The 11,523-nt window shown below is 38.3% G+C and overlaps 1 protein-coding gene across 12 annotated transcripts in view; it reads left to right on the plus strand.

Annotated features, from left to right (window-relative positions):
- The window catches only part of LOC118161812 (poly(rC)-binding protein 3-like), a 522,442-nt gene that overhangs the window by 91,421 nt on the left and 419,498 nt on the right, over window positions 1–11,523 (plus strand). Inside the window, exons 2-3 of one of the 12 annotated variants that reach the window (XM_035317460.1) lie at window positions 5,471–5,538; window positions 6,903–6,983. The exons of 10 other annotated variants lie outside the window; for them this stretch is intronic. The gene's annotated coding sequence lies outside the window, so the exon portion shown is untranslated. The remainder of the gene's footprint in view (window positions 1–5,470; window positions 5,539–6,902; window positions 6,984–11,523) is intronic. One more of the 12 variants, XM_035317461.1, reaches the window with a different exon arrangement.

The raw sequence follows: 11,523 nt of genomic DNA on the forward strand, positions 1-11,523 counted from the left end.
AGGAAGGAAGGAAGGAAGGAAGGAAGGAAGGAAGGAAGGAAGGAAGGAAGGAAGGAAGGAAGGAAGGAAGGAAGGAAGAAGATTCAATAAGATGGTGAACAATGGTATCATCATTCAGATATGGCAATATAAACATCAGAATTTATTTCTGGTGAGATTTTTCAAGTAAAGCATTCCTATTCTCCCATGAACTCTAGTTTTTCCACATACAGAAAATCCTTTTAAAAAAGGCCTGACTACATACCATGGTCTGTGGTATACACTCCCATGTCTGTTCAACTCGGAGCTTGGTGACTTCCTGTCCAAAGTTTGAGCCTGCATCTCTTCTATTAACAGACCTTGATGGACTCATTTCAACATGTCTCTGTGATTCCTTTTATTCTTTTGATACACAGAAAATGTATGTCAGTGACTTTCACAGGTCAGTTAAGTTTTGTTGGTAAAAATACATTGACTTCTTTCAAGCCATCCCTTTGAAAATTTGATTTGATATCCCCTCCTTCCTGTATTGTGAAAAAGATTGAGTATCTGTTCCATACTTACCTTCTTTGGGTGTTTCATGAGGCAGTAAATCTCTGCCTTCTCCCTTTCTGTCTTCTATCATTTATTTTTCATTGTTAAAAGAGTGCTAGTCTGCTGCTTTTTGCCCTCTGTGGAAGCTGTTTCAGAAATTTCGTTGTGCCTGCTGCCCTCCCGTGTAGAAGCAGGGAAAAACCTAGATTGGAAGGAACCTCTGGAGATCACCTGAACCCTTCAGCAGTTGAGAGCAGGGTTTTGAACTAGGTTACCCATTGCCCCCCCAAAAAATAAGTCCTGAATATTTCAACCACAGAGACTGCCACTTCTCTGGACAATCTACTCCAAAGTTTTGTTGTTCTCCCATTGAAGAACATTTTATTATTTGCAGATGCAATTTCTTTTTGAAGCTCCTTATGCCCTTTGATTTTTATCCTGCATTGTGTCCTTGTGAAAAGAGTACCTCCATCTCCTCCATAACTTTGGGAGAATGTGATTAGACTCTGTCTTGCCCCTTCTCTTCTCTAGTTTGAGCAAGCTGAATTCCTTCAACCTTTCACCATACATCAAGGTCTTCAACTCTCTAATTATCGTGAGGGCCCTCCGCTGGATCACATCCAACATTTCACTGTGTCTTTTGTACTGGAGGTTGAAAACTAGATATGTTATTCTAGGTGTGACCTAAAAAATGCCAAGTAGAATGAAACAGTGTCAATCTTTATCTGTTGGGTTTTGGTTGTTTTTTTCCTTGCTTCAAGGATGAACTTCCAGCTCATATGTAACTTGTTCTCCACTGGGACTCCCAGGCCCTTTCTAATTTCGATATACCTGAGCCAGTAAAACCCTGGCCTGTGCTGCTGCTTGGGATTATTCCCTCCCAGGTGCAGGACGTTACAGTTGTATTTGTTAAACCTCGTTCAGTTTGTGTTCCCCCAGTCTTCCAGCCTGCTGAGGTCTCTATGGTGAGGTCTCTATAATATATATGTAGTCAAGTCTTGCTCCATTCTTTCTCACAGAGTAGGGAGCAGAACTGTGTGCATCAGTGAAAGTATGGGTCCAAGCTAGTTCTGCACAATAGCATAATGAAGACTAATAATAATAATAACAATAATAATAATAATATATCAACATGTTGCATTATTATTATTATATTTCTCTGTTGCTTTGCTGACTATCAGTAGTGTTATATATGTCTTTTGACCACCTGTGCAGGTCCGTCTGGATCTTTTCACAGAACTGGCTGGTGATTCTGAGGTTTGTTTCTTCAACAACATATCTAGGTCAGACACACAGGTGTTTTTTGATAGAGGATATTTTCTTCTTTCCATATATTCCTTTGACTGTATCAACAATTAATATCATCTATTGTTTTATTGTCTAGTTTTTCAACTTGGAAAAGAGACATCTGAGATGGGGTGTATTTAAATTAGTTAAATACAAAAAGGTAATGTTAAATAAGAACAAGTATTCAGTGTTTCTCACAATGCAAGAAGCAGGAGTTGTCAAAAGAAGTTGCAGAAATTTAAAATATAAGGAAATGCTTTATTTCTAAAATATTTTAGATGACAAAACTATGGATTTGGATATAAATTTGAAAAAATTATTTTGAAGTGATCTCTCAAGACTGAGTAAGGGCAAAACAGTCCAGACTTAGGAAGTCCCCAAACCATTGATTACTAAAATTTCTTAAATTTCTTTACTTAAATGATTCCTCCAAATTCCCTGAAGTCTGAGATGAGGAATCGATATATTATTATTATTATTATTTAATAAATTCTGGAGGAGAGTCCACAGACTGTATTTCTGAGTGGTGTGTGGCTGAAAACAGAAATAACTAGTGATGGTTACATGACTTCATGTTTTATTCTAGAGATGTTACATATAGCGATAAGATGAGGGGAAATGGCATCAAGTTGTACCAGAGGAGGTTTGGATTTAATATTAGGAGAAATTTCTTTAATGAAAGGGTTGTGCAGCATTGGGATAGGCTGCCCAGCAAAGTGGTTGAGTCACCATCCCTAGAGCTCTTCAAGAAACACGTAGATTTAAAACTTAGTAGCATGGTGGTGGACTTCTAGGTTAAAGGTTGGACTAGATGATCTTAGATGTCTTTTCCAACTTGAATGATTCTATGATTCTATAGCAAATTTACATTTCGTGTCTTCCTTTTCTGTTTACACAGAGTACCGCTACATTTTTTAAACTGTCTTGTCTTATCCCAGGTTCATTCTCTTATTTTCTGGATATTTGTTTCTCATCATTTGGCATGCTTTCCTATTAAATGGGTTTCAGTTGTAGAAATTTTGATGCTAGAATTTCTGGCAAGTTGTTATATTTTCTTGTTTCACTAGCAAAACATGGAAGTACAACCTTGGTCTGAATATGTTGCAGTTAGTTCTGGGATGCAGATTGAAGAGTCCTTATGGTTTCAGATTGATATATTCTCTCTCACCTGCTTCCTCATCTGCTTTGCTAGCAAAGAGGGTGGAGGTGAGATCATACACTTTCAACATGTACCGCCACTGAAGAAAACACTTCTGTCCTCTTTCTACCCCACTGCTTTATTGACTTGCTTTGGCCCTATGTTACCACAAGTGTTTCTGGGATGGACTGGCCTGGGTTAAATCCACAAAGGCAGCCAGAACAGGAAGGTCCTGGACTACTTTTGGTAGCAGCATATGTGCCATCTTAAAGTGTTAAAACTATAGCTTAACCCGTTTTTTTTTTGTTTTTTTTTTTTTTTTGTTTGTTTGTTTTGTTTTGTTTTTTGCTAATATTTGCAACTCCAATGAAGAGCTTTTACATTTCCAAAGGGCTACATAACAGGGTACTCACATATATATATGTCAAAACTGGTCCCTTGAATTTGTACTTTACATCTACATCTGTTATTTTTTGGTTTTCTTTTCTGACCTGTGATAGGGAAATAAAAAAGGGGTCTTTAACAGTAAAGCATGTAAACCTAAAAAGCAGTGTATAAGAGGTTAATTTGTAATTCATTCCCCCATGAAGCTGCTTGAATGTTCCCCATTGAGCTACTTGTTAGTGTAGAAGTCAGTTTCTTACTAAATAAAATGGTATCAGTAAGTGCTTGTTAGCTGAAGAGATGGCCTGTAACTACACATTTAAGTTAATTTTAGCAACTATTCAGACAAGTTCTCACCTCCCTCCCTTCACAGATATCTTCTAATTCCCTAGGAAAAAGGCTGTAAAAAAATGAAAAGGATGTTTCCAATTAGTGTGGTTTTCACATATTTAAATTTTGTCTCTCTCTGCCAGATAATTGAATAAAATGTGATACATTCTTTTGATCTTTGTAGAGATGATGTAGGCTGTAGATATTGTTTCATTACAGAGTTATGTTGACATAGATAGTATTATGCCACTTATAGCTTCTTTGGCATGGCTCTGGAATTGAATGTTCAGCAGTGATTAATGACCAAGAGTACACAGACCCACTGTTGAGCTTAGGATCTTTCTAATCTCTGCACCAGTTCTTTTTTTCATTTCCAGCATTTGTAAATGTAGCTTCTGTGAATAGTTTTTCTGGGACTTGTCCTATAGTTTGTACTCCCAGCAGTTATAGTGGTAGCATAGAGCTAATGATCATTAAAATATCAATGGTCTTATTTCTTAGTCATTATTTTATCTTTTCCTTTTTTATTTAGTTTTTAACACAGAAAATACTTTTAAACCTGCACGAGGCTTTTTTCAGTTCTTGCACACTGTACAATCAATTAATACCTTTTGATACGTTATGCCGATTAAGTGATATGTATGTTAACATAAATATTTAATTGTTAAAGGAGAGATCACTTTGTCCTAAAGCTTTAATTAAATTAGATGCTTTTCAGATGATTGCCAAGATGAAACAGTCCATCATGAACGTTTGCCACTGCAGGAGATTTCTGCTTATTGAAAGACAAAAGGGTAATTTGATCTAGGATTGTTGCAAACTGTACGAGTCCTTCATACTGATAAGGAATTCTCCCTCTTTTAACCTTGCTGTGTACCATAGTAATGAATTTATGAATCTTTAAAGTCGGTCACATCACTAAAGTGGGGATATAGTGTTAGCACTGTCGAGTAAATGATAAGGATGAAAATACATCTACATAACAGTTAAAAAGATCAGAGTCAATACCAATTTGTCAATAATTCTTATTGTTTTTTAAAGAAAAACTAACATGATAAAAGTAGGCACGTGTATCTTTATTGTATACTAACTAGAATTTGAATAGTTCCAATGATGTAGCCTTAAGATGGCAAACTGGAGATTTAGACAAACAAAATATCCTTGACACTGGGCTGCTGAGGCAACTGAACTGTACCTCCTATGAGGTACCTCTGGTCTAATACAAAATCCAAGTGTTCCATTATCAACCCAAAATGTTCTGGTTTGGGGCAAAATATTCCTTTTTGCAGTTTTGCCTAATTATCTGAACATCTTCCGTGGATCAGAATCCTGTCTTCTGATCTGCTGTAGACTCTGTAGTCATGTGTACATCTCCTACTGAAAACACATCACAACATTTCCCTTCAAAATGTAGTACAGCTATGCATAATGCATGATAAGACTAGAGAGATGTGCTATGTGAATCAAAGTTTTAATGTCCTAGTTTTCCAGATATTATTATCTGTTCACTAAGTTTTTAAAGGAGCTCTGATTAAGAATTATGTCAGCTATGACAAGCCACAAAACTGAGCAAGACTTTTAGTAAGAACCCAGAAAAGACTCTCTCTGAATACATTTCAATGTTTACCTCAGTTTTGGGGAACCTGGTTCTGATTTTGCCAGAGGGAAGAGGAATGTATCAATAGAATCCGATTCACTATAAGCACACTGCCACCATAGACCTTAGGGCAAAGAAATTCGAAGCACAATAGGTTTTCTATTTGTGTCTGACATGGCAGTTCTTCTTTAAATGGTTGGTCTGTATTTGCTTCTTTGTAGTTGTTGACTAGGTCTTCAAAAGAGAGGATACAAAAACTCAGCCCTCCTGGCCACCTTAGGACACACTGGTAAGTAGCTGAATGCCCATTTTGACTTGAAGTCTTTTCTCCCTCCTTATCTGTGAAACTGTTTAAGTATCAAATAGAAAGCTCAGCTTCAAGCCTGAGTGCACTCCTGTTGTGGGAGAAGTGGAAATGGACCCTCTCAGATTACCTGAAATATTTTCCTTCTGCAGTATCAGATTTTGTTATGAGGAGTCTAAATTTTAGACTAAATGTCATTCTTACATAGGCTGCAGCCTTGTAGACATTTCAGCCTTAGTTGCTTAATGTCGGGAATAAACACCTTGACATAGTCAAGACTGTGTCTGATGCTAAGGTTATGTCTACACAATGAGAGAAGTCATATCTCAGATTAAAATGGAAGTGAAAAATCAAACAATTTGATATATCTGCAGGAATATTGGAAAGGGTTCTCTATGAGGAGAGGCTGAGGACACTTGGTTTGTCTTGTCTGGAGAAAAGGAGGACAAGAGGTGACCTCATGGCTCTCTGCAACTTTCTGAGGAGGGGAAGGGGACAGGAGGTGACAGTCTTTGCTCCCTGGTCACCGAAGACAGGACACCCGGGAATGACATAAAAGCTGCACCGGAGGAGGTTCACCGGGCATCAAGAAAAATGTCTTTGCTGTGAGTGTGGTCAAATTCTGTAGCAGGATTCCTAGAGAGGTGGTTGATGCCCCAGGCCTGTCAGTGTTAAAAACACATTTGGACAATATCCGCATTGATCTGCCTTAACTTTTGGTGAGCCCTGAAGTGGTTGGGCAGTTGGATTTAGATTATCTTTGCAGGCCCCTTCCAACTAGACTATTGAATTCTAATAATGGGAGATGATCTTCTCTTTTGCTGAAAAGCAAGATGTGACTGCTTAGACAGCAATGAGGGATTTCTGTTGTTCTTGGGGTCTTCTCCAAGGAGATAGTGAAGGAACAGATCTGTGGAAGTGCTTTTAGAGTGCCAGGCATGGAACAAGCCTGAAATGAATTCTCTTAGTACCAGGATAATTCTGCTGTCATGATTTTTTCTTCAATGAAAACCATATTTATCGAGCAGTATATTATTGACTATTTATTGAAAAAAAAATGTTAGTTATGTTAGTTTCTGTATTTTTATAGTTGATGGTAACTGCAAAAGAGAAAAAAGAAAGCAGTACAAAACAGTTTTACATTCTTTGAAGGATTGAGAATTGATTCTGTTTTATTTAAGATTTTTTAGTATCATTAAACAGTAAAATAGAGAAGGTGTTATCTGGCTGAATGCTTTACCATCCACTAGGAAGGCAGCTGATAAATCTCTATTGAAAAATCATTTGAAAACCTAATATATGGGATGAGTGATTGTTGGGTTATGAATGTTCATTGTTCACTTTTCTAGCTGTATTTTATTGCTCAACTGGGGATAGTAAAAGGAGAAAAGGACTGGTAGAGGTTCAGGAGCCTGAGGATCAACATGAGGGTTGGGTTGAGAAAATGGGAGGAAATCAAACCCTCCCTGTTTTATTTTATTTTTTAAAAAAAGAGATTGAGAGTTTGAGAGTAGTGTATATCTAAATCCTTTGCCCAGGCCAAAAAGGATGAACAGACAAACCAGTTACATCCCCATCTGCTCTGGATCTCAGTGGCTGCCAAGACCCAGCTGTAGCCTGGACATATGAGATTGGCAACCAGAGGAATGGGAGCTGTTCTGGGGACACTCCTGACAAGCAAGGGGACAGAGAGCATCCAGGGGAGTGAGAAGGGATCAGGAAAAGCAGGAACTGCTTAAAGCCCAGTTTCTCATTGAAAAGAATGGGCCCTTATACCCATTTCTCTGCCCTTGCCAAATGCAAGAGTCAAGGAAATCCTGCTCTGTGTCTCCTGCCAGCTTTCCCTCCTCCTGCTGCCCCTGCCCATGCATGCTGTCACTAGTAGGAGTATGGATGGAAGACAAGAGATGTCCATTCCGTCAAGAAGGTGAACCTCACATATAATAGCAACTATATGGCTGTTTTTGTCAGGTAAACTGTGAGCAGTGGGACCTGAGCTGAGCTAAGGTGACCCACAGTAGTATTTGAATCTATGTGTAGACAGAACCAAGTGGGACAGTCTGCAGAGAACATTGGTCATGGCCACCAAAATGCAATTAGCTTGGACATCTGTCTGACAGCTGACTTCAGCTGTTGCCTGAGACATCCACCTTTACAGAGGTTCCCTGCCTGTATAATGTGAAAGATTGCATGGGATTTGCAGTTGCTTCTGATGCCTTTTACTTCTGCCAGTGGAGAGGGAGGCATGTTGTACTCTGTGATTTGTATTTCTTTGCCTTCTCTCTTCCCATTTCTTCATTCCTCTATTTGCTGGTGATGCTCCCATTCCTCAGCTGAGGAAAGGGTTAGACAAAATGAATGTCAAGGTTGGTGTGGATTCAGTGAGGTGTTCTTACTGGCTTCAGACTGACTGAAAATGTGCTGCCCAGGGGAAATCCAACACAGGATCATGCCCTTCTTCCTCATGCCATGTTCTCCTGGGGCTGCACAAAAGAGTATAAGCACACAGTGCATTTAGCTGGTTGCAAAATCTAATGCCAAGTATCTTGCACTGTGAAATTGTGCAATGTGGGGAAAGCATAGTCTTTGCCACATTTTAAGAAAAATATCCTTTAAGTTAGAACTTGAGCCTGCTGAAACAAGTGACTTCTGTGAGAATGGGCTTGTGATCCTGAAGCACTCATGCCACACTGTGAGTTGGAGCAACCTGAATAAAATCAAGAATATGACTTTGGAGAAAGGATATTCAGTTTGTATAAATGTTATTCTTGCACAAGCAGTTTGGTACCACATTGATGGGATTTTGTGCATACAGTCTCTGCGTATAATGGCACATGCAAATTCTTTGTTTGCAAATTTGGAAGTCAGCTGAAAATTGAGCCTTAAGCAAATTTCTTTGTAGCTATGTACTTAAAAATCTCTAATGCCCTGTATAAGGCAGTGAAGAAGCTCAGGCAGAACATTGATCTGCACTGACAGCATTTGTTTTGTTGTTGTTGTTGTTTTTCTTTTTTATTATTATTTTATATATAGCCATCTTTATGTTGGCCCTGTGATTCAGTGAAGTGGGTGAGATGTTTGTACTAGTACACAGGAAACCCTTGAACATGGAAAATAGTACTTACTAAAACAGATCACGTTCCCGAGAGGGAAACAGCAAAATGACATGAGATTCATAGAATAAGGAATAACTAAAATTGCCCAATTATTTAAACTGAAGTATTTTTCTATCAATATAAGATCTTGCTGAGCTTCCGGAGCATAATTCAGAATAGGCATTTTGCCTGCAGTTCACGATATAAATATTTTATATGATCTCCCACACTATTAGAATAATAGAGGTAGTGTTATTTAATCCACTCCTGGCAAAGAAGATGCTTGCCAGAATGCATAAAGCACTCAAGGAACTCTTTTTGTTGTAGTTGAAATGAGTTGGTAGAATGATTTATCTGAAGTTAGATTCCTTATTGTGGAAGTGGATTTGATGATGCTCGTGAGACACAATTTTTGTATTGAAAACTCCTTAAAAAAAAAAAAAAAAAAAAAACAATCGAAATATTTTTAACAAAAGAATGGAAAAAAAAAAAAAAAAAAAAAAAAAAGACATCCTAAAAAGTAAGCAGGTAAAGCTGCCAGGTAGAAGTCTAAAAGTCTTGGCTGGGTAGCAGAGCAGGGAAGTGGCTGTGAGAGACTCCGTGTCGGTGAACTGGATACACTCAGACTGACTGCAGTCCCTGGGTCTTGGGAAGGTATTTGGGTGTCACTGGAGCTAGAGGGTAGGTGGTTCAAATACTCCTTCCCTAGCTTCCATTTCTATAAAGTGGAGGGGAAATGAATACTGATTGCTAAGCATCAAAATTTTGCACAATTGAGCCAGGGTTAGTAATCAGAATAGCATTGTCACTAAAATCCTATAGAAAACCTTTGATATGATGCCCTTTCCCCTGAGATAGCTGTGCCTAAATGTGTTATGTGTAGGGAATGGTAAAAAATGACTAGACTTGCATTTGTTATGTGATACTACCTTGTTCAGCACTGTTCTCTTTATTTACACTTTGTTTTTCATGCTTATTGTAGCTTTTATTAATGTGTTTGATAACATGACATCAGCTGCAAGGCAAGATTTTTTTTTTATATATTCTGTTGGGGCTTTGTTAAACTTTTCAATACAGATTAAAAAACATCAGCAGCCCCTGGATGGATAGGCTTGAACTAGAAATTTATGTTTAAGTAACAAGTATTATAAAACAGATGAGCCAGACAGGAGAAAGGGAAATTTATAATAAAAGACTGTTCTGGCAGTATGAATCTGACTCATGTGGGCCGTGGGATGAATCATCCCACGTTGCCACAAGGACTGCTGCTACTGCTGAGCCCTGTCAGCAAGTGGGACAATCAGAAGTGTGCATGGTAGAGTTGCGGGGATGGCACACACAGGGGATTAGGCAAGGGACAAAGAAAGAACAGCTATTTAAAACTGGACATCTCAAGCCTTGCCAGTAGTTCACACTATATATAATTCAGCCAATTCATTGGGTAAATCATTTCATATGCTCCATGAAATGCAATTTGCTTCCATGGCCAAGCATGACAAAGGTTTTACAGAATTGCAGTTGGCAAAGAGCTCTTCTTGGACAGTTAATTCAGGGCCTGTGAGATTGCTGAGGGATCTTGTCAGAACATTAAATAATCACACAATGTCATGAGGGAATATCTAATTAAGAGTCCAATTTCTCAAGGGTCTGAGTACCTGTTACAATGTGCTGAGAACTCTTAATTCCCACCGACAAGAGTAGCAGCTTAAGGTATTCCCAGCAGGCATTTAATAGGACTGTGCCCTTGCTTCATATGGCTGTGGTAAGTCCAGGCCATTCAGGTGAAGTGACAATAATCAAACAAGACAAGATAATGACAAATAGGGTTACAACCCAGCAGGAATGTTATTACTTGCAGATGATGGAACATACCCTGGTGTGAAGCTCCTCTAAAAATTAGGGCCAGATTTAGGGGTGCATTCTTAGGGGTCAAAATTGAGTCTTTGAGAAGGATCTGCCTGTACTCACCCCTGTGCAAAAGATCAGTAAGAGGCAACATCAAACCTTTATCAGCATAGACTCTCACTCTGTAGGAACAAACAGAGTTCTCATCCATGGTTTGATCCCAAGGACTTGAATTTGACTTTGGACGACATTGTGAGTGTTGTCTGCCTTACAAGGGCAGATCACTTTGCATCCAGTGTTTGGGAACATAAAGCTTGAGAAGAATCAGTTCAGGGAAATATGAGAAATGAAGTTTCCTGAACAGTGCTCTTGGTTTGACTCAAACAATAGAACAAAATTTGATGTGGGTAGGTGGAGACATATCGGTAAGATGTTTTCCTTTCTTATATACCTGTAGCTGTATAAGAAGAAGAATGCTGGATGAAATCAGAAGAGAATAGATATTGTATTTAGGTTTATGACACTTCTCTTAAACAGAGGTGAAGGTAAAAGTGATGCTCTTTTTTTAGTATGAAGAAGCATTACAAAAGGAGCGAATGAGAAAGGATCATAGTATTATGCTAAGCACTTTTGGGAACGTGAAAAGTTAAAATGAATCTCTGTGTTGTCAGGCTCTTAAGTGAAGAATGATGCATTAGACTACCTGATTTTATTTGATTTGTTGGGAAACCAGAGCTACTGTGCTGTTTCTTGAACAGAATTACAGGCTTCATTTAAAAAGAGATGCAAAGTGCACACATCATTCTGGAAGAGATCAACATAAGCATTTTCTATATCATGAGTAATGTTTACTGGAAGAAATCAAATTACTGTAACACAGACCATCTGTTTTCTTTGCATGCAATCATGTAAGAGTTTTAGGACAAGCCATCCTATTTAATCAATTGTAAATCTCTTATGGGAAGGCACTGCTTTCTGTAATGTTCTTTCTTTCTTTCTTTCTTTCTTTCTTTCTTTCTTTCTTTCTTTC

The sequence above is a fragment of the Oxyura jamaicensis genome, chromosome 2 (assembly GCF_011077185.1).
Source record: "Oxyura jamaicensis isolate SHBP4307 breed ruddy duck chromosome 2, BPBGC_Ojam_1.0, whole genome shotgun sequence".
NCBI lineage: Eukaryota > Metazoa > Chordata > Aves > Anseriformes > Anatidae > Oxyura > Oxyura jamaicensis.